At 43.9% G+C, this 26,082-nt stretch overlaps 1 protein-coding gene across 8 annotated transcripts in view; it reads right to left on the bottom strand.

The window, feature by feature from the left end:
• Positions 1-26,082, bottom strand: part of TSNARE1 (t-SNARE domain containing 1) — a 456,292-nt gene that overhangs the window by 412,468 nt on the left and 17,742 nt on the right. The gene's annotated exons all lie outside the window — the stretch shown is intronic.

Here is a 26,082-nt window from a genome sequence, read left to right as displayed (position 1 = left end):
CCTGCATTAGATGAGCACCAGGCAGCTCTCAAGAGCTCACAAAAGGCCTTTTAATTAATACTCCTACTGCTTTGCTCAATTAGCACCACTGAGGAAGCCCTCCACAAACTGCCTTCAGCTCTGGTCACTGTGGGCTGAACACTTTAAGAATCCTTTGCATTTATAAATAATTCCTATACAAATGCCTTATACTTCCTACATGCATGCTGTCTACAGAAAGCTCAGTTAAGAAAAAAATCTAAAAAAAAAAAAAAAAAAAAAAAAAGATGCAATTTCCCCAGAGAGAAAAATTCAGAGATAAAATTGCAGCAATGATTTATATCTGCCCAGAGGAGCAGAGCAGCAATCCCAGCCCTTGGTGACCTCTGTGCAAACACACCCAGCCAATTACACACTGTGACAGAGGATTTTCCCCTCCCAGAGCAGCAGCTTTGTGTTGCTCGGAGTGAGGAACAGCTAAAGGCAGTGCAACCAGTGAGTGTGTGCTACTGAGCAGGCTGGGGGCAGCCAGCCTCGAGGTTTAATCAAGATTTGGATCCAATTGTGTGAGTGGTTTTGTAAACACTGATCTTATGGAGTTGTTACAACTGGAGGATGTCATTCCCACTGACCTGCCCGTTTAACCTGTGGAAATCACCACAGGGTAACTCAGCCCAATCCTCCCACTCCATCCCTTCTTGTTTTCTGTGGTTCCCATCAGCAGATGAGTGCTAATCCGCCCCATCCTTCAGTGTCCCACACCTGGGACGTGCCCAGCAGCACTTCCATGTCCTTTGGCAAGATAAAAGACAAAACACAAACTTTTCAAAGCCACCAGTCATAGCCAGCAGCTGACAGAAGAAATGCTCTCAGCTTCCCAGAGTTACAGAATAATTTAGGTTAGAAAAGACCTTTCCCACCCATTAGTTCAACTACTAAGTATTGCCAAGGCCACACTAACCCATGTCCCCAAGTGCCACATCCACACATCTTTAAATACCTCCAGGAATGGTGACTCAACCATGTCCCTGGGTAGCCTCTTCCAAGGCTTGAAAAACCTTCCAGTGAGGAAATTTTTTCTTAGATCAAATCTAAAACTCCCTGATGCAAACTGAGACTGTTTCTTCTTGTCCTGTCACTTGCTGCTTGGGAAGAGTGGGCAGGACATGGTGATGTGCAGCCTGTCAATCCCCTTGTTTGGTCCAGGATATCCTGGTTCCAGCTTCCTTGAGCCACACCATCACTGCCCTGGTTATAAGGATGCTTTTTCTCCTGGACATCCCAGAGTCCCTTTCCTTCACCTTGTTTCTTTAGGAAAAAACAAAAAACAGGGGCTGAGAGTTGGGACTTGTGACTTCACAGACCATTCTTTTCTGCTCCAGAAAAAAAAAAAAAAAAAGAAAAAATTAGGAAGAGTATGATGAGGAGCATGCAAGAGGTGCATGTAGGTCTGGATTTTAACCATCACAGGCTCACTGTCCTTGTTTTATGCAGGATATCACTCAGAGTAGCCAAAAACCAGGTGATTCCAGCCAGGAGAAAGAAATACAGCAGTAGGTACTTCAGAAGATCCAAAAACCAGCTCATCCTACCAGTGCCCACAAGGACACTGAAATTCCAAATCCCATGTGCTCCCCAAAAGAGGAAGCTATCCCTTCTCTTGAGATGTTTACAAGGGGAAAACTCTGAGATCAATCTTACAGAAAACCACCTCAGCTTCCCCGCTGGTGCTTTGAGTCTTCCCCAGTCTGCTCCATCTATGCTGTGCCCTCCATCATCTGCTTGGAACTGGGACGGGGGCATCCTGTTCTAACACCCTAAATGCACCAGCTTAATTATTACACTGTGGGCATTTTGGGGGGTTTTGCCTATTTTTGTGTTTGTTTGAAGCATCCAACCATGGGACAAAACAATTTCTGCCTGCATTGAGAGAGGAAACACTCCTGACTGTTTAGGTGAGATTAATTTCAGGATTGTGGCCAGACTGAGGAAATTGGTGGCAGAAATCCTTCATAGCTGGATAATGAGGTTGTGGCTTTATGAGTAATTCTCCTGAGTTATGTGCCTGGCACCTTGGGTGTGGGTGACACATTCCTTCCTCCCCTCCATTTTTGAATGAGAAATGTCATCCAAGTGCACAAACACGGTATTTATTAAAAAAAAAAAAAAAAAATAGCAACAACACAACTCATGAGGTGGAGGCACAGATTGCATCTCACTTGTACAATGTACAATCAACTGCTGTCTGGAGGAATTTCCCTGCTGGGTTATCCTGGGTCTCCAGGAATACCCCCAAACTCCATTACAACTGTGATGTACCCAATATTCCAAACATCTAAAGAGCCTCTGGGGTGGGAACCAGGACAGTACCAAACCAAATCAACAAAAACACTCCCCTGAACACCTCTGTTGTGCCAACATTTTTGATATGGAGATATTAATCCAGGCTTCATCATTCCCTGATGCTGAGCCACCTCACATCCATACCCATGGTCCTGCACCATTCCTCCTCCCAGCTCCAAAATGGCATCCCTGGATTGCAACCAGCTCCCACTTTTTGAGCAACAAAAGGCTTTCACATGGAGGTCACCTGAAGTTTTAATGCTGTCAAAGCTCAGCTGCAAGGAAATTAGAGAGGAGAAAGAGCAATGTTTTTGTGGAGATGCCTCTGCTCCAGCTGGAGCCATCAGCTTCCATTACTCAGCTCCTTTTTGGGAATTCTCCGCGCCCTGCCCTCTGCCATGACCAGGCTCTAGACATGAAGATAGCTGATGACAGTTCCTGCTGGCATCACATCCACCCTGCTTCTCCTGGAGGATGAATGAGCAGGTGGGACCAGTGGAAGATGGATGAACTGGACAACTGGAGTCCTTCCAATCCAGTAACTCCCACCCAAAAGACAGAGGATGCAAAGATCCTTCAGGGTCAGAACCTTTTCCCTAGGGGTAGGAACAGGGTCAAGGAAGACATGCAGGTGGTTACTGAGAGGCTGTGTAGACTAACTCATGTCTGCATGGTTGGTTTTACCATTCCCCAAATTCCTGCTTTGCTTGTTTATTCCCCACCCAACCCACTGCACTATTACAGCAAAAGAAGCACAATCCTGAAGAGTTTTTAAATGAATATGATGGGCTTGCAAGCATCTTCCATCATGCAGAACTAAAATTAAAATGTACACCCGCCCTTGCCTTGCTCCCTGAAATCCACCAGGCAAAAACTTCCCTGTGCCACATCAAGAGACTCCAATAGCTGAAGGGGTTAATGGAAAACTGAATTTCCAGCTGCTACCAGACTTCAGAGCAGGATTCCAGCCCCACCACCATGTCTGTTCCAGCAGACCTGCCCCTGCCTGAGACACAGCAAAGCTGCTTTTAGAGCAGCTTCCTCCATCCCTGGGCTGACAATCATCCTCCAATATAAATGGCTATGAGACAACCAAAGGAATGGTGGTTTCCAGTTGTTTTGGAGAAGGAAAAGGCAACCATGAGGTTTTCTAAGGAAAAAATTGCTGAAGAGCTCATGAGGGTTCTGGCTGTGCCATCACACTGACATGAGAGAAGTAAAAAACAGAAACCAGAAGAAAATTCATTCAAACTCTACAAAAACCTCAAGGGACAGGTGGGAGCAAACACAAAGTTCAGGGACAACCCCACAATGATACCTCATGAGGCTGGGCATCCCTAAGGAGAAAAAGCTTCTGTGAATCACAGAATGGTTTGGGTTGAAAGGGACCTTAAAGAACATCTTGGTCCAAGCCAGTGCCATGGGCAGGGACAACAGACCAAGTTGCTCAAGCCCTGTTCTACATGGCCTTGAACGCTTCCAGTGATGGGAAATGCAGAGCGTTTTTGGGAAATATGTTCCAGTGCTCCCAACCTTAACATGGAAAAGTTTATTCTTAATATCTAATACAAACATGCCCTCTTTTCAGTCTGAAGCCATTCCCTCTTGCTGCATCACTCCATGCCCTTGTCCAAACTCCCTCTCCAGCTCTCTTGGAATCCTTTCAGGCACTGGAAGGGGCTCTCAGCTTTCCCTGGAGCCTTCTTGTCTTCAGGCTGAACAACCCCAACTCCCTCAGCCTGTCTCCATAGCTCCAGTCCCATGATCAGATTAGTGGCCATCCATCTGAACCGCCTGAGGAAACAACTCCACCCTCAATGCAATATCAACAGAGAGATTTGGGGCAAAGACCTAACACTGAACCACCAGGTCAGGGCAAACCCCTGATATCTGAGCTACAGATGGTCTCACACAGCAACTCCAGCCCAAATGAGCAGTTCTATCAGAGGGACAGACACTGACTCACAGCCCTGAAATCATTGTGAAAACCCTGTTCAGCAGCCAGGTACCAGCATGGCAAGTCAAGACATTCCCGAGGTCTTGCTGCAAACCCCAACTGATTTTTCTTTTCCTCATGAACATGGCTGACATTTCCTTCATGGCTCATCACACCATCAGGACCACAGCAAGAAAACCAACACCCTCTCAGGCACCTTTTGGGAGAGCAAACACAGCTGCCTGCCCTTGATGGCAAATTTGGGGTTGAAATTGAGATGCAGATTGCTGCCAAAACAACCACTCTGGGGGAGCTGTTGCTTTTTCTCTTGAAATGCAGACACACTTTCATTTCTTTCCTCCCCTTACTTCTACTGATTTTACCAGATTTCTTAGAGAAGGAAACAGCAATTGCATGACTCAGAGGGAGAATCATCTTCTACCCATCACAGAAATGCTCACATGCACACAAGGAGCTGGGTGAGACACAGTTTTTTGTCCCAGGCCATGGTATCAGACTGGCAAAGCTCTGACACGTGCCCAGAAGAAAACTCAGGGAAGAGAAGAAGCAACAGCACCAAGAGTCAGAGGCTAAAATTGCAGGGCTGTGATGAACAGAAAGAGGTTTCCTCCAAAAAACCAAGCCAAACATGAAAGTCCTCATCCCATGTACAGTGGAGGTCACAGGAGGAGAAATCTACAGCCTTCTGCATGGAAGAGGCTGTGTGGGATCAGGTCAGGATGATCAATGTGGTTGAGGGATAAAAACCATGCCCAAGACCAAAATAAAAGCAACAACCCTTAGTGATGCCCACAGTATCTCATCTACCATGCTGACTTGCCTTCTTCACGTGCTTTAAACTTTTGGAACACACCTCCAGAAAAAGTTGTGATTGACTGGAATATATTTGTCATCGTCTCCACTTTTACTGCGTTTTTATTGTGGTGCCCAAATATTTAATTGCTGAAAAGGTGGAGTGAGGGTTGGCAGGGCATATGCTGAGAAACACCAGAAGAGATGGCTCCTCTGACACAGGAAGAGAGGTCTGAAAACTGCTTCTTGAACTGCAACAAAAGTCTTGCCATAGGAACAAGAACGTGATCCCCTGCAAAACTGCAAAATTCACTTGATGGTGTGTAGATATTTACAGCCCCCAGGGCTGTTTTCACAGTTATGGTTCCTCCTTATCCCTAATACAGCTGACAGCAACACGTGTAGGATCTGGAGACTCTGTGCAGGGGAAGACAACTCATAAAGGCATCAGTGCACTTCAGCAAGGCCTTCAGAGTCAGTTATCTGATGTTTTAGACTTCACTGATGGCATTTATGAGTTTAAAAATGTATATAAGGCTTCAACATCCTCTCCCAGCCGCTCTCTTTAGGATGCAAATGCAGCTTAACACAATTAGGCAGGAGAGAAAGCCCAGACATTTTACAGGATCAACTGCATTCCAGTTGTCAGGGGAAATAAAGAGACACCAGCTCAACAGGCAGGCTGGACAAAAGCCTGTTTTCATCTCTGGATGGTTTGCAGATCAGCACAAGACAGTGCAAGGAGGAAGAGCCTTTTTCCAAAAGGCATCAAGCCCTGCTACAGCTCTACAAGGGGGAAAAAAAAATGCCAAAAAATAATCGAGTAATCCCGCATTTGTTAGCAAGAAAATACAAATGAAGAATTAATTTTTAAAAAACCTCATCTTTAAAACTGGAGAAAACCAAAACTCCAAGAAATTTGCTTGAGCAGGGCTCATTGCTCCATTTAGAGATGTAAATAAAGCAGGAAGTAAAGGAAGGAAGGCAGGTTTGGATCAGATATTAAGAAGAAATTCTTTACTGTAAGTATGGTGAGGCCCTGGCACAGGTTGTACAGAGAGGCTGAGGACTCCCCAACCCTAAAAGTGTTCAGGGCCAGGTTGGACAAGGCTTGGAGCAATCTGGGGTAGTGGAAGGTGTCCCTGCTCATGGCAGTAGGGTTGGAATAAGATGATCTTTAAGGTCCCTGTCCACCCAAACCATTCCTTGATTCTGTGATTTTCTGTGTTATCTGAAACTCCCAACATCAGGACAGAAGAGAGAGGAGAGAGAAAAGGAAGCCCAAGGTTTTAATTTCCATTGCTCAAGGTTCAAAATTGAGAAGCTGACAAAGTGTCTGGAGGTACCTTGAAACACTTCCCATCACAACTGCTCTTTCAAAGGAGAAGGGCTGTGAAATTGGCAGGAAGTAGACATTTCTATGTAATTTGTCATCTTTCACAGAAAATCAATCATCCCTAATTCTAGGTATTTCTTTTTTTTTCTATTAAAATACCTAAATAAAGCATTTCTGTTATTGCAGACTGCAATTTAAAGAAAAAATTAAATAAACAGATTTATTGATTAAATCTTCTGAAGCATCTCAGCTATGAAGACAGGATGAGAGAGTTGGTGATGTTCAGCCTGGAGAAGGCTCTAGGCAGAACTTAGAGCACCTTTCAGTCCTAGAAGAGCTCCAAGAGAGTTGGAGAGGGACTTTGGACAAGGGCATGGAGTGACAGGATAAGGGGAAACGGCTTTAAGCTGAAAGCAGAAAGATTTGGATTAGATTTAGGATGAAATTCTCTACCATGAGGATGGTGAGGCCCCAGCACTGGTTGCCCAGAGAAGCTGTGGCTGCCCCATCCCTAAAAGTGTCCAAGGCCAGGCTGGACAGGGCTTGGAGCAACCTGGGATAGTGGAAGGTGTCCCTGCCCACAGCAGGGTGTGGAACTGGATGATCTTTAAGGTCCCTCCCGACCCAAACCATTCTGTGATTCCATCAATGATTTTTGGATCTACCCCTGCACTCTCCAGTTGCTGCCTAAAGAGGACCTTTAGGCAGCAACAGAAGCATTGACAAAATGTTTCTAGGAAAAATTCAAAACAACTTATGCTTCTCTTTCTGAACAACAGGGTCAGGAGGCTCTCAGAAATCATCAGTTTGATGATGATCTCTATCTCTGCAAGAAGTGAGATAGAAAACCACCTGAGCACAGGTACAAGGTGCCAGGGGCTGTGTCTGCACACCTGACATGCTGAAGCTGCTTGGACCACACCTCCATGCACCTCCACGCCTCCATCTCCCACCCTAAATCTTGCACCAGAGCCCTGACCTTTGGGCAGTGCTTTAAGACCTCTGGGTCTGTTACACAAGCCCAAGTAATCCAAAACAAATCACTGCAGAGATGATGGCGTGGCCTATCTGAAAATAGACAGAAATCCCCATCAAAAACATCTAAGTTGTCATGATAGAAAAATAAATCCAGGCAGATTGTTGCTCTCATTGTATGAATCATCATGTTGTTATAGCAACTTCATATCTGCACCCAATCTGAAAACCAAGCACAGCTGAAATAATATAACAGCATTAAGTTAAAATGATATATAACAAGACAAAAATGGATTGGCTCGATCTCTGAGGAGCACCCACACTTCTTTCTCACCCTCTTCCCTCCCTTTGGAAACATTGCTTTGCTGTATTTAAACAATAGGAAAAAAAAAAAATCCCCAGCCCAGACTTGGAGCTCATAGAGAAGAGGAGCCCTAATGAGCTTTTGAATTCAAGAAGAGTCTTCAAAATGAAGAATCACAGAATCGTGGAATCAAAGAATCGTTTAGGTTGGAAAGGACCTTAAAGATCATTTTGCTCCAGCCCCTCTGGCATGGGCAGGGACATTTTTCACTTGTTTTAAATAAAAACAAGTGCAATTTCCAGTTACAACCACCAGACCCAGCCAACTGTCCCTATTGCTCCCATGAACTCCAAAATTCATGCATTGAATTAATTACATAAATTTTATATTTTTTTAATCTTTATTTTTAATTCATGCAATGCAGTACATATATAAACATTGTGTCCTGCTCTGTTCAGGAATCCTGAGCAGAGATTCCAACCTGAACAGAACATTTAGAAGCAAGAAAGGGGATGCACAAGTTCTAGCTTTAAAACTGCAGGTCTGTGTGGTGATTTCATTGCTGGAGAAAAAGCAAAAAGTGTCACCAAGGTTCTTTCCTTCAGAGCAGCAAAGGAAGAAAGGAAGAAAGGAAAATAAACAGAATTGTGAAAGCACAGCAAGGCAAGGGGAGCCCACCAACCTCCAAAACACTGCAGGTGCCTCAGAAAACACTGTTGTGCCCCAATTAGTGCCAAGGATGAGCAGAAAGCACCACAGGGCACTTCACTGCTCCTCTCCCCATGAAATGCTGCCAGCAACAAGGTTTGAAGGAGAAGGGAAAGTGAAAAGAAAGAAGCTTGGGAGATTTGCAAATTTTGCTCTTGATGTTTCAAGCAAATTAAGACCAAATAAACCCCAAAATAGAAAAAGCAACCCACAAACCCACAGCTCTAGTCCCAACAAAGTCCTATTAGTCTTAACAACAGCACAAAAGTGATTCAATTAATTAAAAGCAAATAAAAAGAAGCAGCCTAACTTATTATTTCTGAGTTCAAGACAGCAAAAGCACCAGTCTGCCCCAGACAGAACTCTATTTTTTCTTTTCTTCTTTTTCTTAAATGCATTTATTCATTAAGGCTCCCTCGTAGGCTGTGTAATGAGTCACTTCTTGCTTCTCTATGAAGTGCAAAGGGATGGAAAGGAATTGGATTTAAATGGAGGATGGAGACACTCACAAAGCCTGTTAGAAAAGCTTGAAAGGCTTTTGAAGCAATCACAGATAAAGAGAGGCAACTCCTCACATGGACCCCAAACCCTTTTCTCTATCACCAGAGCTTTCCCAGGGTCTAAGCCTGGCTGTCTCCTCGCTCTCAGCCAGCTGAGAAAACCACCCCCTCTCCTCCACTGAGCTTTCTTCCTCCCCAGAAGAGCTTGGGATGAGAAACCTGAAGCAGGAGTGATGCTGCTCCTCTCATGGACCCGGTGGATCAAAAGTGCGGATGTGGCTTTCCCTGCAGCAGTGAAATATGATCAGGGGGATTGATACCAGTTGGTGTTATCAACAGCACGAGGCATTTTATGGCTCTCACCCTGGCAGCCAGAGAAGCAGCCTCCAGCTCAGAGTGAGGCACACACGTCCAATTATTCTGCAATTGTTTTTCTGAGACTCACAGAAGCACAGAAGGGTTTGTGTGGGAAGGGACCTTAAAGATCATCTGGTTCCAAGTCTCCTGTCGTGGGCAGGACACCTTTCCCTAAACCAGGTTGCTCCAAGCTCCACCCAGTCTGGATTTCCAGTGGAGAGGAAGAGTCTGTCCAATCCATCAGATCAGGGATGCCAAGCTCAATGAAAAGCTCAGGAGACAAACCCTCCCATCATCAGCCTTATTTCAGATTGGATCTGGAATATCCTGATTTGGTCTCCCAGCTACTGTCAGGAGTTTCCCCTGGCTTTCCATGTCCTTTGAGCCATCCCACCATAAATGCTGAGGAAGCAAAGCCAGCACAGAGATGTGACACAAGTCTGCAAAGTGGCTGAACAACAGGAAGGACACACGGAATTGTCATTGCAATAAACACAAATCCCAAAAAAGCACAACCTGACCCCAAATCCACTGCTGCCAGCTTTCCAGCAAGGACTCCCATCTTGTCCCTGTGCAGAAGAAGAAAACTTGAAATAAATATTAGGACAAAATAGATATTGGGGAAGAAATTCTCCTTTGTGAGGGTGGTGAGGTCCTGGCACGCATTGCCCAGAGAAGCTGTGGCAATGGTTGGACAGGGCTTGGAGCACCCTGGGATAGTGGAAGGTGTCCCTGCCCATGGCAGGGGATGGAATGAGTTGATCTTTAAGGTCCCTTCCAACCCAAATTATTCTATGACTCTATTTTTCTGTGAAATTGCTCATGGATATCATCACGACAGCCATGATCATGTGTCATTCCCCACAGCAGAGATCTTCTATCTTCCCTAGAATGGTGTCTCTCACTTTTCTAACATTTATTCAATCTGAGAAAAAGAAAATTTAAAGTAGAAAAAAAAAAAACAAACAAAAGCAAAACTGAAAAGTGACAAAAGCCCCCACAAAATCTAAAATAAATTAGAAATCCTCCTAAATACAGAATCTAGAGGAACTTTTTGCTGCCACCTAGACCCCTTCCAAAGGGTTCCCATGCCAGTCTAATAATAAAGCTGTCGTATGGGGGGATGTGATTTTAGCTTTCAGCTGAAGGTTGCTATGGGAGGCTGTTCCCAGCAGCAGCACTGTGCTGCATTTGTAAAAGCTCTTTCCAGCATCAGACACTGATTTTTGAGTACGGAAAAAAAAAAATCACTATTTTTGTTTTTAAAAAGTTCCATAAAAAGCAGCAGTGCTGGAGAAAAATGTAGAGAAAACAGCAAAATATGAAAGGGGGCTGTAATTCAGATGCCTGTAGAAATGCAGATGCACTAAAATCCCCTTACCAAAGCTAAAGCACCAGGAAAACCTAATTTTTTTTTTTCCAAATCAGTGCACATCAGCTGAGTTGCTGCATTTGCCAACACCAGGTTTGCTGGGATGTGGGAGAAGTTAAAGACAATGAGATTATCTCAGGTGCTGTATAAAAGAGGTGCAGAAATGGGAACAGGTATTGCAGTGCCTCTGCGGGGTCATCTGCTGTGCACTGAGATCTTGACTGGCATAAAAATAAGACTTCACTTCACAACAGGTTGAGGAAGTTCACCCAGATCTTTAGAATTTAAAAAATATATAATATATATAGGGATTTGTGCAGGGAATGAAGTATTATGTACATATATATAGATATGTATATAGATATACACACAGAGTTATGTAAAGCTGGTCAAATACAAATTACTCTCTTAAAACTAACAAACAAGTAAACACAGAAGATATTTTCTACAGCAATCTGCAAGATTTAGGAGACTGTTACAACCTGCAGGATTTACAGAAGAAACAGAGTAAGAAGGAGGATTTAACACAAGGACAGAGCCCTGAAGTGGCAGCAGGAGGAGACACAGTCACTTTTTACCTTTAAAGAGTGAGGTGAAGACCACCAAACACTGATTTATAATAGGCTTTCAATTCATGTTGCCCAAGCCTCCAGCCATTAAGTGCCTTAAATCTTTGCAGGTTAAGTAGAGTTGGTAGATGAGATATGCAGATATCTGGGGGTGAATATCCAGAGAGCAAACACATCCCAGCTGGAGATGTGAGAGCACAGGAGAGCACACGGCCAGCTCCCTGCCCACACCCAGGATATGCAGAAGGGTGAGGATCAAGATCATCCAGTTCCACCCTCTGCCACGGGCAGGGACACCTTCCACTGTCCCAGGTTGCTCCAAGCCCTGTCCAACCTGGCCTTGGACACTTCCAGGGATGGGGCAGACACAGCTTCTCTGGGCAACCTGTGCCAGGGCCCCACCACCCTCCCGGGGAAGAATTCCTTCCCAATATCCCATCTAAGTCTGCCCTCAATTCAAAGCCATTGTCTCCTGCTCTGTTACTCTATGCTTTGCCCCAAGTCCCTTTCCAGCTCTCCTGGAACCCCTTTAGGCTCAGGAAGGGACTCTGAGCTCTCCCTGGAGCTTTCTCTTCTCCAGACTGAACTCCATGGTTTTTTTACCTCAAGTCTTTAGTGGGAAGTGCTACAGTGACACCACTGAGATGCTCCTTCTTCACCAAGAGCCAGGAGGCAAGAAACCCTATAGACAGATCCACAACCTGAAATTCCAGTATGTCTAAGGTTCCAGACCCAATTTAAACTCTGATGGAAGTTATACACAGGTGAAATCTTAACACAGAGGAAGAAAAACTGATTTGAGACTGACATTCAGATAAGCAACTGAGATGCTGCAGAAGAGATATTTTCAAAGCACAGATCTGGCCTGGGTCCTTCACTGGTTTCACAGCTTCTGGGACAAAATCTGAACAAGGAACAGAGAATCTTTTGCCATTACAGGCTTTTACCAGAACATACAAATAACCCTAACAGAACCCCTGATCAACAAGTCAGAATTTGTTTAAATGCCCAAACTCCAAATCAGCAACAATCAGGAGCCCACAGGACCAGGCAAAACAAGAACCATCACTGAGATGCACTGACTGCACTGGCAGTACCAGGAACACACCATTCCACACACAACATTCCATTAAAATTATCACATTAAGTTGCTAAAACCAGACCAAATTATTGCAAAAGACTTTACTATCAGCCCAAGGCTTCAGAGCTCAGCCAACCCACCCTCCACATCCCCAAAACTCCTCCTTCCCCAGCACTCTGCTAATAAACTCAGGGATGTCCTTCCCAGAGGTCTCAACGCCTTGTCAGCAGAAATTCAAATCAATCCAGCCCTGGAAGCAGCTGCAGCAAATAACTCAATCACGTTCATCATTTTAACTTATCCTGTTTATGAATCAGGTCAAGCTTGAAATCTCCATTTACATTATCAGCCTTCATGATATTAAGATAATCATGCAGAGGACTGATCAAAGGTTCCTTGTAACTTTGGAGTACAGGAATTACCATACAACAACACTTTATCCACTCCAGTGTCCTTTGTGACTGTCAAGAATACTTTCTTCCCTAGAAAATAGGACAAGGAACAACACACTGAAGAAGAAACTGCTGCCAATACTAAATCTAAGAGTAACAGGGCAGTGGGTGCTGTACACACATCTCCAAAAAAAAAAAACCAAAACATGAAGATCACCAGTTTTTAAGACAGAACAGGTTGGGCAGGGCTTTGAGAAACCTGGTCCTGACCCTGCCCATGACAGGGGGTTGGAACTGGATGGTCTTGAAGGTCCCTTCCAACCCAAACCATCCTGGGATCCCAATATCTGCTGAAAGTCTCTGAGAAAAACAGAGATTCAAGCTGCCTTGAATTATCTCTATTTTATCTTGCCTGTAGGGAAGGACATTTTGATTTTTCCAGACTGATACAGAAAATGACCTGAAATGGTTCTCTAAAGGGCCTCAATTTCTCTCAGCCCTGCTTTGATGGGAAGATGAATCCTGCAGCCTCCTGACACCCAGAAATACTCTGCTGATGCTCTTACAGCCCTCTCTCTGATGTCCCTCCAGCAGCTGCAGCACCTGCACAGCATCACCAGGTCACTGCTGCAGATCTGAAAAAAAACCACCAAAACATAAAAAAAGAGAAAAAGCAATTCCCATCTTCTCAAAGAACCTTCACTCTTCTGTTCACCTCCAACTCACTGTTTTTCTTCCTGCAACAAATAAAATGCAACATCATTCTGCTATTTTTGTGAAGAGGTGTTTTATCCAGAGTTTGGGCAAAGGGAAACAATTTCTAACCTGATTTTAAGATTATTTAAAGAGGGTAAAAAAAATAGAAGGACATAGGCTTGTAAAACAGTCTTATGTGGGAAGAAAATATAGGAACACTTTATTGGAAGTGCTTCACTTCTGATACCAGCTATTAAAAATGTAGATATAATCCTTTATTTATCTCATTTGCAGCAAGAAATCTCTCCACACACAGAAAGAAAAATCACATGGGATATAATCCAACAACAATCTCCCCCATTAACTTGAGAACGATGTTCTATTGAATATTTCAAGCATGATTACACTGTAACAAAATGGCACCATGCCACCAAGCCCTGTAAATTATTTTCTCTCAATACCTCCCTTCCTTGCAAAGATGCCAAGAGGCTGGATAAAAAAAAGCACTCCCAGATCAAAGTAAAAGGCACCAAAGAATCAAGGAGGATCCTTCAAGTGACAATCCCAATGTTTGTCCCAAAGTGGATCCCTTCTAGGTGGGATCTGGGCTGGGAATTATTGAACCAAGGGGATGTTTCTCAAAGGAATTAAATACACAAGATTTAAAATGATGGCAACCTGCTCTGAGTCATCACTTTGAATGCAGTTAATGCTTCTGCTTCAATTTAGGGCTTCCAGTGGTAGAAAAATTTCACCTTAGTTTCTCTAATGTGGAAAAAACACCATGAACAGCAGGAGATGAAAGCTCAAAACAGCTCCCTGGGTGATGCATGAGCTCAGAGGGATCCCAGGTCCAGTGAGCTTTGACTGGGAATCACGGCTCTCTTTTCTCCAGTCATGACTTAGGGAGGAAGCAAACACAAGCAGAATCACAAATATTGCCAAGTCTGGGCAGTGAGGCTGTACCACACCTAATTAAATACTTTATCAAAGATTTTCCGATCGTTCAAAGGATTGGGATGTGCAAGAAGAGGCTTGCAGGGGTATGAACAGCAGCCAGAGTGCTGAGTTGAGCTCATCTGAAAATGGTAAACACTAACATGGATTCAATTTGAATTCCCTGAATGTGCTGGAGAACGGGGAAGGGAGAAAAGGCCAAGTTCACCCATCTAACTGAACTGCTGTTTCTATGAATCCAGCTCTACAGCCAAGAGACCAGAGCCACCCCAAAGGTGCTCCCCCGACCATGGAAGGAGTCACAGGTCTCCAGGAACTTCTTCAGATCCTTTGGGACTGCCGTTGTCACTGTCTGAACCTGACCACACAAATTAACAAAACCAGGATCAGCAGCCTGGTCTGGTGGGAGGTGTCCCTGCCCATGGCAGGGGTTTGCATCTGGATGACCTTTAAGGTCCCTTCCAACCCAAAGCACTCTGGGATTCTGTGATCATGGGGACATCAACTATGGGCAAAGAAGGGGAACGACACCTTAAGACCCTCACAACAGCTCATGGTCCCCAAAATTCCAACTCGCTGCCTTCTTGAGCATGCAAGTTGATTTTTTTTCTCTTATTCGGAAATTTTACTTCAATATGGCTTAGAATTATGTACACCAGGCCCAATAAATATGAAACAAAGATGGAGAGGCAGTGTTGCAGCAGGAACACTCCTAAAAGAAGCTGAAGCCAATGAAGGGAACTGAATGTCACCACTGGCACCTTAAGAGGAAACTTTGCCCAAAGCTAATCCTTTCAGGTGAGCAATGGGATGCCAAGGAAAGGGGACAGAATAATATCAACATTATTTTAAAGAAAAATAGAATTATTATAGATCAGTAAAACATAAAATTCGCCACCAGAGAGTGGTGAGGCCCTAGCACAGGTTGCCTAGGGAAGCTGTCTCATCCCTGGAAGTGTCCAAGGCCAGGTTGGATGGGGCTTGGGCAACCTGGGACAGGCTCCTGGAAATAGGTGATCCTTAGGTCCCTTCCAATCACTGTAGAATTTTATGAAAATTGTAAAGTAAAGTTGGTGGTGCAGTTTAATTTGATTCTTAATCTTTTTAAGAGAGAAACAGTTAAGAAAATGTAAAAGATGAAGACCTGAAATGTTTCTTGCCCCATGGAGACTGAGGAGAAGAAAGGAGATGCACTGAAGGAGTGAATTTGATTTGGAAACTGCAGCAAACACAGCAGAAAAAGCCTCAACAAGGAACAGTTTAGAGAAGAATCTCTCAGCTTCCTACAACATACTAGAGAAAAAAACACCCAGGAAATCTCCCTCAAGAAAAAAAAAAAGAAATCAAGAAATACTCAAGAGGTAAGTGAATTTTTTGAATAATTGACATATAGCACAGGTTTTAGAGGCCAAGGACTCCAGGATCCAAAGGCACAAGGAAGCACTTAATGAGACCAGCCAAAGTTGTCATAACTAAGTTGCAACATGAAATGCTGAAGCCAAGACTTAATGATTTACCATCAGGAGAAACCCAGGGAGGATTCATCACCACATTTGCATATAAGGACACTGCTTGCTCTACTTTTCAGCACATTATTACTGATCACCATCCAAAAGAGAGAGTCTTGAACTAAATGAAGCCTGTGGCTCTCTAGGCAATTCCTAGACTACTTATAATTAAAGGCACCATTAAGCCTTCAGAGAAGCAGATGCCAATCCATGTCAAAAGTTACACAGCTGAGCAGGGTCTAATTACACGGAATTCAAGAGATACATCACATCCCCAACAGATGTCATTTTATAGAAAGCTTTTTCCATATTTCACAGTCTTAAGATCCTTTGAGAGTTTCTCGCCTGTATTATCCCTTTTCTTTAGAAAAGACCATCCAGAGTCATCTGCCTGCAAGCTGAAGATGAGGTAAGTGGCAAACAGAAGAAAAAGACATTGATGTGGTGAGGAAGCCAATTAAAAAAAAAAAAAAGTTTACACGGAGAAACAATTCCTTCCTTCCCATTTCACACTTTTTTGATGGTTGGATGATATTTTGGGCTCCCTTTTTTTGCATGTTTATTCAGGGTCCATACAGCCAAGCAACTGCACATTCTTGGGAACTGGTAAATGCTACAAACATAGTTCATCCATTCCCAAAAAAGAGTTTTATGGACAATGTAAAAAAGCAATTCAGGGCTGTGAAAAGGGTTCTTGCACAGTCTGGCCCAGGTGGCAGAACAACCCAAAATATCTTTTGGATTAAGAACCTGATTAAGTTTTCTCATCTGCATTTAAATGGGAAAAGAGAGTCCAAATAAACTCAGAAGCAGCCATCATAGAAGATACTAAAAATATTATCATCTAAACACAGAAAGGTCAAAAAATAAATTCTTAACTGCCTTCTCAATATAACGCAGAAAGCACATCTATTCTTAAGCATTCACCAAGGCCAGTGAGTTTGGGAAAAAGACAGATGGGAGAATATGTAGGAGAATATGTTCTCTGAATACTTCCACAAATAGGCTACCAAAAGTCAAGAGAGATGCTGTGTCACAAGGGATGCAGAAGTCACAGGAGAAGCATTTCTTGACATTGCCCTCCAGGAAAGAGATCTTCTTGAGCTGAGAGAGAAGTCTTTACTACTTGTCCCCATGGCATTGCCTCCAGACACTCATCCTCTGGTTTTCTGATATGTTTAAACAAAATGGCCCCATGGCTATGGAGTGACAGATGCCACTTTTGCAGCCTTTCCCAGCAACATGGTGATGATCATCACAAAGAATGACAGTGATACAAGAATCATCAGAGGCCTGTGCTGAACTTCCCTTTTACTGGTCCCATCTTCCTGCCTTTTCAGCTGCTGCTGTAACTTGAAGCTGTTGGAAAGCTTAAACAAATCAGAGAAAAAGAGAAAAATAAATTTTAAAAAATCCTAAATCATAACTATCAGCCTGAAAATCAAGGGAAATATTAAAGGTAGGAACACTTCTGCTGTGAAGACAGGCTGAGACAGTTGGGGCTGATCAGTCTGGAGAAGAGAAGGCTCCAGGAGACCTTAGAGCCTCTCCAATACCTAAAAGGGGCCTACAGGAAGGGTGGAGAGGGACTTTTCACAGGGGCATGAAGTGATAGGACACAGGGAAAATTAATAAAATTGAAGGAGAGTGGGTTTAGATTCGTTATTAGGAAGAAATTCCTCCCTGTGAGAGTAGAGAGGCCCTGGAACAGATTTTCCAGAGAAGCTGTGGATGCCTCTGGAAGTGTCTAAGGCCAGACTGGATGGGGCTTGAAGCAATCTGGGATAGTGGAAGGTGTCCCTGCCCATGGCAGGGGTTTGGAACATAAAATGGTCTTGAAGGTCCCTTCCAAACCAAATTATTCTGAGATTCTATGAATCAAGAAAGAAAGATAATTAAAAACCAGGGTGGAGAAATAGACCAAAGCACAACACTTGCAGCAAATACCCAGTGAGTGGATTATCTATGAGTAAACAAATGGGAAACCAACCAGGTTTATGGTTTCTCCTGAGGTGGAGGGGCAAGCAGACACAGTAAGTAGTAGATGAAGTGCCAGGAGGTGAAAGGCATTTCTGTGGAAAATGAGGGGCCTTCTACTTTCTCTTCAGCAGATGGAGTGTGGAGAGCAGATGGAGATGTTCCTTCTCAGGATCATCTTTTAGCCATTTCTTCTGTGACATCCTGGCTGGTGTCCCCATCAAAAGCGAGGCCAGTCTTGGTAGTAACCAAAAGTAATGGAGTCAACCACTAATGCTCTAGTTCTGCAGTCACTTTCATTTGGCAGTACAATGTTAAGGGTTGGACTTGATGATCTTAAAGGTCTTTTCCAACCAAAATGATTCTGTAATTCTGAACTGGGCCATAAGGAGGGATGGAACACCTGCCCTGTCAGGAAACACTGAGAGAATCTGGACTGTTCAGCCTGGAGAAGCAAATGCTTCAGGGTGACCTAAATTGTGGCCTTTCAGTACATGAAGGGGGGGTCTGCAAGAGAGCTGGAGAGGGACATGTAGTGATAGAACAAAGAGGAATGGCTTCAAACTTAAAAGGAGCAGGTTTACATTAGATATTAGGAAGGAAAAATTCTTCCCTGTGAGGGTGGTAAGGCCCTGGCACTGGCTGCCCAGAGAAGCTGTGGCTGCCTCAACCCTGGGAGTGCTCAAGGCCAGGCTGGACAGGGCTTGAAGGAATCTGGTCCAGTGGAAGGTGTCCCTGCCCATGGTAAAGGGTTGGTACAAGATGATCTTTAAGGTGCCTTCCAACCCAAGCCATTCTGTGATTCCCTAACTTTTATATACATACTCTGACAGCCACCAGAATTGTACTGCATCCCAAAACCCCCTGTGAGAAGCAGGTGTCCCTCAACCAAAGGCCCAAAGACTCAGTTCTTGCTTCCTAAGTACCCTGTGCCCAGCCAGCAAATGCCACAGCTTGCTTCCAACATAAATCTGTTGTGCTCCAACAAATGGATCTGCCACATTACTCTCCCATTGTTGAAGAAATTTGGACCATAATTAACAGAAAAGTGTCCTTCAGTTAAACAGGGGCCTGATTTTAGTCACTTTAATCCAAAAATTAGATCTATATAATTCATTGCATGAATTTGCCTTTCTATTTTAAGGATTTTTCACCATCTTGACTGCAAACAAAGCATAGGGTCTTGTTTGCAGTCAAGTCAGAGCAGAACTGATGAATGCCAACACAGCTGGATCTCAACAGCTCTTCCACTAAACTGCCGTGTAAAAATCAGGGGAGTGTCAGAGATTACCAAGGAAAATACAGCAACACACCTGTAGGTGTCCAATCAAAAGTTATTTCATGGAGAGGGAAACAATTCCAGGTGCAGAGGAAGCATGCAAAGGAAGGCACAGATAGCAGAGTTGGCATTAGTGCAGCTGCCTTTATTGCAATAACCCTAATTGGCATTTCCAGATGTGAGGCAGGAAAATCAGCTGACAGGAGCATCTTTGCCTATAACCCTAAAAAACCTAGGTTGAAGAGGATACAGGGGTCTATACAAGACAGACATGAAAAAAAAAATTTAAAATCCCTCCTTTCTTTTCCTCATATTGAACTGGTTAAAGCAGTCCACGTTCTCCCTTTGCTACCAGCAGCATTTATTTATTACCATCCTCAATTCTGAAAGCAAACTCCAAGTGATAACGCACGATCTCCCTGCAAAACCAAACTGAGATGGATGGAGGACAAGGGGTATAATTTAAGACAGTTTACATTGCTCACAGTACCAGGAACACTGCATTCAGGTTGCAGGAAAGGTCATTAGTAAATTGAAGACAGCAGAAGATAAGAGAAAAGTTTACAAACAACATTTCAAGAGGAAAAAAATGTGCTTATTTGGCCACTCAGGGAAAAGAGCAACCAGAGAGGAAGTCTGGGTGTGCAAAGAGCCTTCCTCACTCCAGGCAGAGGAGTGAGCTCATCTCCAGAGCTTATGATGGAGCACACAAGATCTGCATCAGTGCCATCAATAGTAGCACCCAGTGTGACAGGAACCTCCTCCTTGGCAAAGCCATCCATACCAACAGAACAGTTTGGAGTCATCTCCTGCCTCCCAGATGGCTCACTCCTGTTGGTGCAGAAGTCTGGGGAGCCAGGATTCCCTGCAGCAGAGTGCAGGGGACTGCTGCCCTGAGCTGGCTACACTTCAGCTTTCAGCCTTTTTGTGAATGCTCCAGGAAATAAGCACTGAGATACAGGAGACAAGCAATATAAAGAGTTCACTTCTTCCCTCTTGAACACTATCACCTGATGAAAACACAGTTTCTAAAGTAAAGGATAGGCTCTTTAAGTTGTTTTTCTGGACGAACACGATGCAAGTCTGCACTGTCTGTAGCCTGGTCTAGTGGAAGGTTCCCTGTCCATGGCTGCGGGTTGGAATGGGATGGTCTTTGATGTCCCTTCCAACCCAAACCATTCCATGATTCCATGATCCTATGTCATCAGCAGATATCTTACACACATTGGCTTCAGTAGATTCTCCATGGTTCAAAGTCCAGCTGGGAGAAAGGTCTTTCTTGTGAAGAGACACTGTGGGAGCCAGGCCTGGTTAGTCTGGAGAAGACTGAGAGGGGATCTCATCAATCCACACAAATATCTCCAAGACAGGAGTCAAGAGGATGGTGCCAGGCTCTTTTCATGGTGCTCAGCAACAGGACAAGATCAATGGCCATAAACTAAACACAGCAAGTTACACCTCAACCTGAGGAAGAACTTCTTTTTCTCTTCTTGTTTTTCTTTCTTTTTCTGTTCTACCCTCAGGGAGGGTGGAACAGAAGCCCAGGAAGGGAATGGATCCTCCCTCTCTGGAGACATTCCAAACCCACCTGGATGTGTTCTTGTGTCACCTTGCCTTGGCAGGGGGTTGGATTGGATGAACTCCAGGGATCCCTTCCAACCTTAAGGATTCTGAGATTCTGTGAATATATGAAGAAGCTCAATGTAGCAGGACAGGCTGAATCTCACCCTACTTTCCTTTCTAAATTTGGATTATCCACATGGACACACTTGCCTTGAAACACCTGAGGATCTCTAAAACACAGGTAGCCACCCTGACCTCACAGAGGTGCTACTTTTCACAATCAAGTTCCTTAACATTCTCATCAGAGCCAGGGGAGGAGAGGGCATACACCAAATATATGGGATGTTAAATAATTTAGTTATTTTGCATTTTGCAGGAAGATTATGGACAATGTCCTAAATGCCCAACTTTCAGAACTAATTGAAATAAAAGACATCCCTTCTACTCTTTTTTTGGTCAACACAGGGCTTAGCAGTGATAAACCCACACATTATCTCTGTCGTGTATAGCGCTGAGGACTGCAGAAATCAATAGTGAATCCCCACCTATGTCCCCTACAAAAAGCTTCCTGCCATATTCTCCTACTCCATATCCCCAAGGAGTCTGTCACAACCTCTCCACACCCTCCCTGTATCCATGGACACTCCCCCTCCTCAGCTTCAGGACCCATCCATGCCTCAATTTGTTCTCCAAAGCATCCAGATAGGCAGCAAACAACCCACATGGGTAATCTAGACCGGGACACATGTGAACTGACTGACTGCATGATACCAAAAAAATAGATAGTCAGTGAATTTGCCTGAGTTTTCCTTGAGGACACTGAGATATTAAGTCCTTACGTGCTTGGTGAATACATACATTGATGGTTGGGTGGAGGAGAAAATCAGTGAACTGTATTTTTTCCCTCTGATGTGATTAACTCAACCAACCTACTTCAGCGGAAGAGGCAGATAAGACACCAACAGAAGAAAGCCTGAAAGGAAGTGAGAGACTTCAAACTATCAAAAAAGTAAAAAAAAAAAATTTCTGTAAACAACCCAGTGGTGCTCATCTGCTCTCACTTTTAGACCCGGGCCCCAAATATTCTGTTTGTATTTAATTTTCTGGCTCGTCAAGTAGAAAAATAACCCACTCCTGAGGCTTTCAGCTTTATTTACACACTTGGTTAGGACTGAGCTGAACACTCAAACCTGTCATTGAAGGTTTCAGGTGATCCCAGCTCCCATTTACACTCCATGAAAGGTTTGCTCTTCACATCACAGACAACCAGAGAATCATTAAGGTTGAAAAAGACCTCCAAGATCATCCATTCCAACCATTAACCCAGCACCACCACCATGTTCACCACTAAGACACATCCTCAAGTGCCATATCCACGTTTTTTGAACACTTCCAGGGATGGCAACTGTACCACTTCCCTGTGCAATCTTTGCTAATGCTTAACAACCCTGGCAGTGAAGAAAGTTTTCCTAAAATCCAATCTAAACCTCCCCTGGCTCAATTTTAGGCCATTTCCTCTCATCCTTGTCACTTGTCATCTGGGAGAAGAGACTGACACTCACCTCACCTCAACCTCTTTCTAGGTAGTTGTAGAGAGTGATAAGGTGAGCCTCCATTTCTCCAGGAGAGAATGACACTGCCCAGAAGAAACCACCCTCCATCCTGCCACATCAGCCAAGGTCCCACCATGTCCCAGTGGCTGAAACTCAGGCCCTTCCCCTGGGAATGCAGCAAGATTAATTTAACCCAAGAGAAAGCACAAGTTGCTTCATAACAGTTGAAACTCCTACGAAAAGCTAAGCATTTTTTTTAATTATTCTTGGCAGGGTTTTGTTTGTAATGCATTGGACTCTGACATTGGGTTAAGACACCAAGGCCAAAATGCTGGATAGGGCTGAAATCCATGAATCCACTTCCAAGAGAGTGGAGCCCTGACTTTTAGTGGCCTAAAATCATGCAAAAAGGCATCTTTAGGCTGCAGCTCTGTGATGAATTAGCTCTGACAAGGGAAGGAACTCAAGACCTCCCCACAGCACTCCCTCCCTGTCCCACACCACGGCTGCCTCTCTGCTCTCTTGCTAATACAGGGAGCAGCAGCTAGTGCTATAAATCAGATCAATGAAACATTCAGTTAAAAATAACAGCCCAAACCTCCTCCATTGCAGGAGAGCCTTTTGGATCACAAATGATGAAAGCACATTTCTAAAAAAAGTGAGCTGAGTTGACAGCAATTTCTGAGAAGGTGGCAAAATAAATAGCCCCGAGCCCAACCAGCAGAACAAGGGCTGGGCTGCTCCAAGCATTGCTGGGGCTCCAGAATAACCCTGGCAGTGGGAAAACAGGTCTCAATAACCACAGTTAGTGTTTACCTGTGTCAAAGATGGTGCCTGGCTCACATCCTGGTGATGCTGTAGGAGCAGGACATTCAGAGGACAACGCCACCCACTATTGTGAGCTATTCCTTGGGCATCTCCTTGGCCACTAGGCTATGTTATTCCTGCCTTGTAGCTGGCAGACAGGGAGAAAAAGCTGGATGCAGCTTCTGGGGTCAAGAAACACCATCCTTGTGGTACCCACAAGCACTCAGTCTGTGGTGCTGGGTGAAGTTGTGAGGGAAAAGAGAAGCAACATCTCTGAGGTTTCTTACAACTATTTTTATGATTGATGCTGGGAAAGAGGAGAAGGAGTGGGAAGTAAGTTTTTTTTCCCCTTTTTTCATGTCATCTAAGCACCACCTAACAAAAAAACAGATGTCTTCATCCTGCAATCTAGATGGATGTCCCTCTGCAACAGGGGGATGCACCACAGCATCTCGCCTCACATTTTCAATGCCAGGATTCAACACATCCACTGCAACTTTTAATGCCTTTTACAAACATCTAATTCACTCTGTATTAATCCCTCAGAGCAGTTACTCCTTCATTTTACCCTTGGAGACATCAAGCTAAAATATTCATCAGCTTGAGCACAAAAACCTACAGCTCTAAGCAATTGTTGAGGACAGAGGACGTGCTGTTACCCAGTTCTCTGATATATACAGCAGTATAACAACATCCTTGCAATAAAAGTACAGAATGAGCCTCTAAAGATGCCTTTTTACTAGATGTTTGTAAGTGGATTTAGGTTTAATGACAAGCTCCTCTTGCTTATTTCCTGCTTTTACTCATCCTTCTTTTTGGGGGGAGGGCAACTGACAGGGCCTGTTCTTTCTCAAGCTCAATATTAAATAAAAGAAACCCAAAAATATATTGAAAATGCTCTTTTAAGTCATGGCACAAGGCATATTTCAAAAGAATGCAGCTGAAAACCTCCAAACTATCAAAAAGCTATTTCAATAAGGGATTTTCACTTACTCGAGACATTCAAGGCATTGACACAACTTCTAAAAAGATTAATCTCTTCCAAGTATTTTAGCTCAATTAAATTGACAAAATCTCCAGCACATGAAGGTGACAACAAACCCATGGCCCACATTTCAGTCTTCCCAGGCTACAGAGGGCTTTCCAAAGCTCACTATTTCAGGGAGAGCTTTCAGGCAGTCTTTTAGCTGACTCTTGCAGGCCATGTCCAGATATGCCCAGAAATCTTTAGTATTGAAGGAGCAAACCACGGGAGTGTGCGTTAACTCCTGTGTGCATTTCACATCTCAGCCACAACAAATCACCAACACAGAACAGGGCCTGACACACACTATTTAATTTGACCTTTGACTATGACAGAGCCAAAGAAAGGTGACTCCAGCCCATAAATATTCTGGAGTCCACCAGCACTGAAGATGTTCAGCCTTCAAACTTTGAAGGGAAGCAAACAACAGCATCGAATCCCTGCAGCTGTTTCACCTTAAATAGACAGAAGGGAGGGACAGAAGTTGACACTGAAATGATGCTTTGCAGTTCAGCCAATCTGTGTTCAACTGCCAGGCTTGAATAAGCTCTGGATGCAGTATGAGAATTAAAGAGAAGCCAGAGTCCCCTCACCTCATCCAAAGCATCCTGGAGCTGCAAAATGCATAGGAGGGACTCCTGGTTGAATGGGATGTTACTGTGCTTCAGTACAGCACAGCAAGGAATGGACCTGCAAAATTTTCATTTTTAACATTCAAGAAGATTAAATTAAAGTAGTCCAAAAAATCACAAATAAAGAAAGATACAACAATTGCAATCAAGGTGGCAAGAAAATGGCAATGTGCTCACCACTGGAACATTTTGGGAGTTACCCAGAACCAGTTCATACCCTTGATCAAGGCATTTCTTTGCATCAGCCTCCTGCAGTAGGCAGATAAAATGTAGCTGTTCCATCTACATAAAATGTGTTTAGATACATAAATCCTTGCAAAGTGCCTTTTTATTTTGAGGCAAAACCAGAAAGAATTATATGCTGCATTAAATATTTTCTTCTTTGTCCTTTTCTCGGATGTCTGCGAGATCAATTAAAGTGCTTTTGCATAAAACAGGCAGAGAGGAGCACGTTCCAAAAAATAAATAAATAACAACGCCACTCTTTGCTTTCAGTATGATGCCTGAAGAAAACAAGTGTAACGTCTTAAAGATTCCCACAGTGAAAAAGAAGAAAATGATGAAGGTTTAATCATACACTTACAAGGCAGCAAAACACATTTCTCAAGTCTTAATATCTCTTGTGAAATTTTTAGCGCTCATACACAAATATTAGCAACAAGCTGCAGCAAGCTGAGTTGTTTCCTCTGCCCTCACACAGAAATATGTGCAAGTCCCTCCCTTGCACTCACACACACACATTTGCTGTTTCCATCACTTTTCTATTTGCAAAAATAACCCAATAAAATTACGAGCATTTAAGATGTTATAATTTAACACGTTCCTCGCCTTATGGAGGTCTCGCTCTCCTGGAACTCAGTAACCTCCCTGTCCAGCTGCATTGCAACATCTGGAAGCACCAGCATGATTTCCTCACAGGCTGACCAGCACTGGGAATCATGGCCACAGCCTTGGCACGGAGAGACAATGCTCAGACCAACTGCTCACCCAGTTAGCAATGGGGAGTGGGGGAAAAGGGAGAGAGATCACCCCACCAAAAAAACTCAAGATCTACTTTACTCTCCCTCAGAATGCCCTTTATCATGTCTGTGCAGGGCAAGGGAGGAACTGTTCCCATAAAAACCTCATCATCGCAAGTTTTAAGGAGGAAATTTTTCATAATGAGGGTGGAGACACATTGGCACAGGGTGACCAGAGAAGTTGTGGATGCCCCATCCCTGGAAGTGTTCAAGGCCAGGATGGGGCTTGGAGAAACCTGGGACAGTGGGAGATGTCCCTGCCCATGGCAGGGGGGCTGCTACTGGATGATCTTTAAGATTCCCTCCAACCCAAGCCATTCTATGATTCTGTGACCCTATATGGCCCCAGAGACTTGTAGTGGCCTAAGTGGCACAACAGGTCACTGACCATTTCCCCTTGGA

Source organism: Fringilla coelebs, assembly GCF_963513975.1.
Source record: "Fringilla coelebs genome assembly, chromosome: 1".
Taxonomy (NCBI): Eukaryota; Metazoa; Chordata; class Aves; order Passeriformes; family Fringillidae; genus Fringilla; species Fringilla coelebs.
Note: the sequence above shows the minus strand (reverse complement) of the source record. Positions and strands in the feature narration are given on the sequence as shown.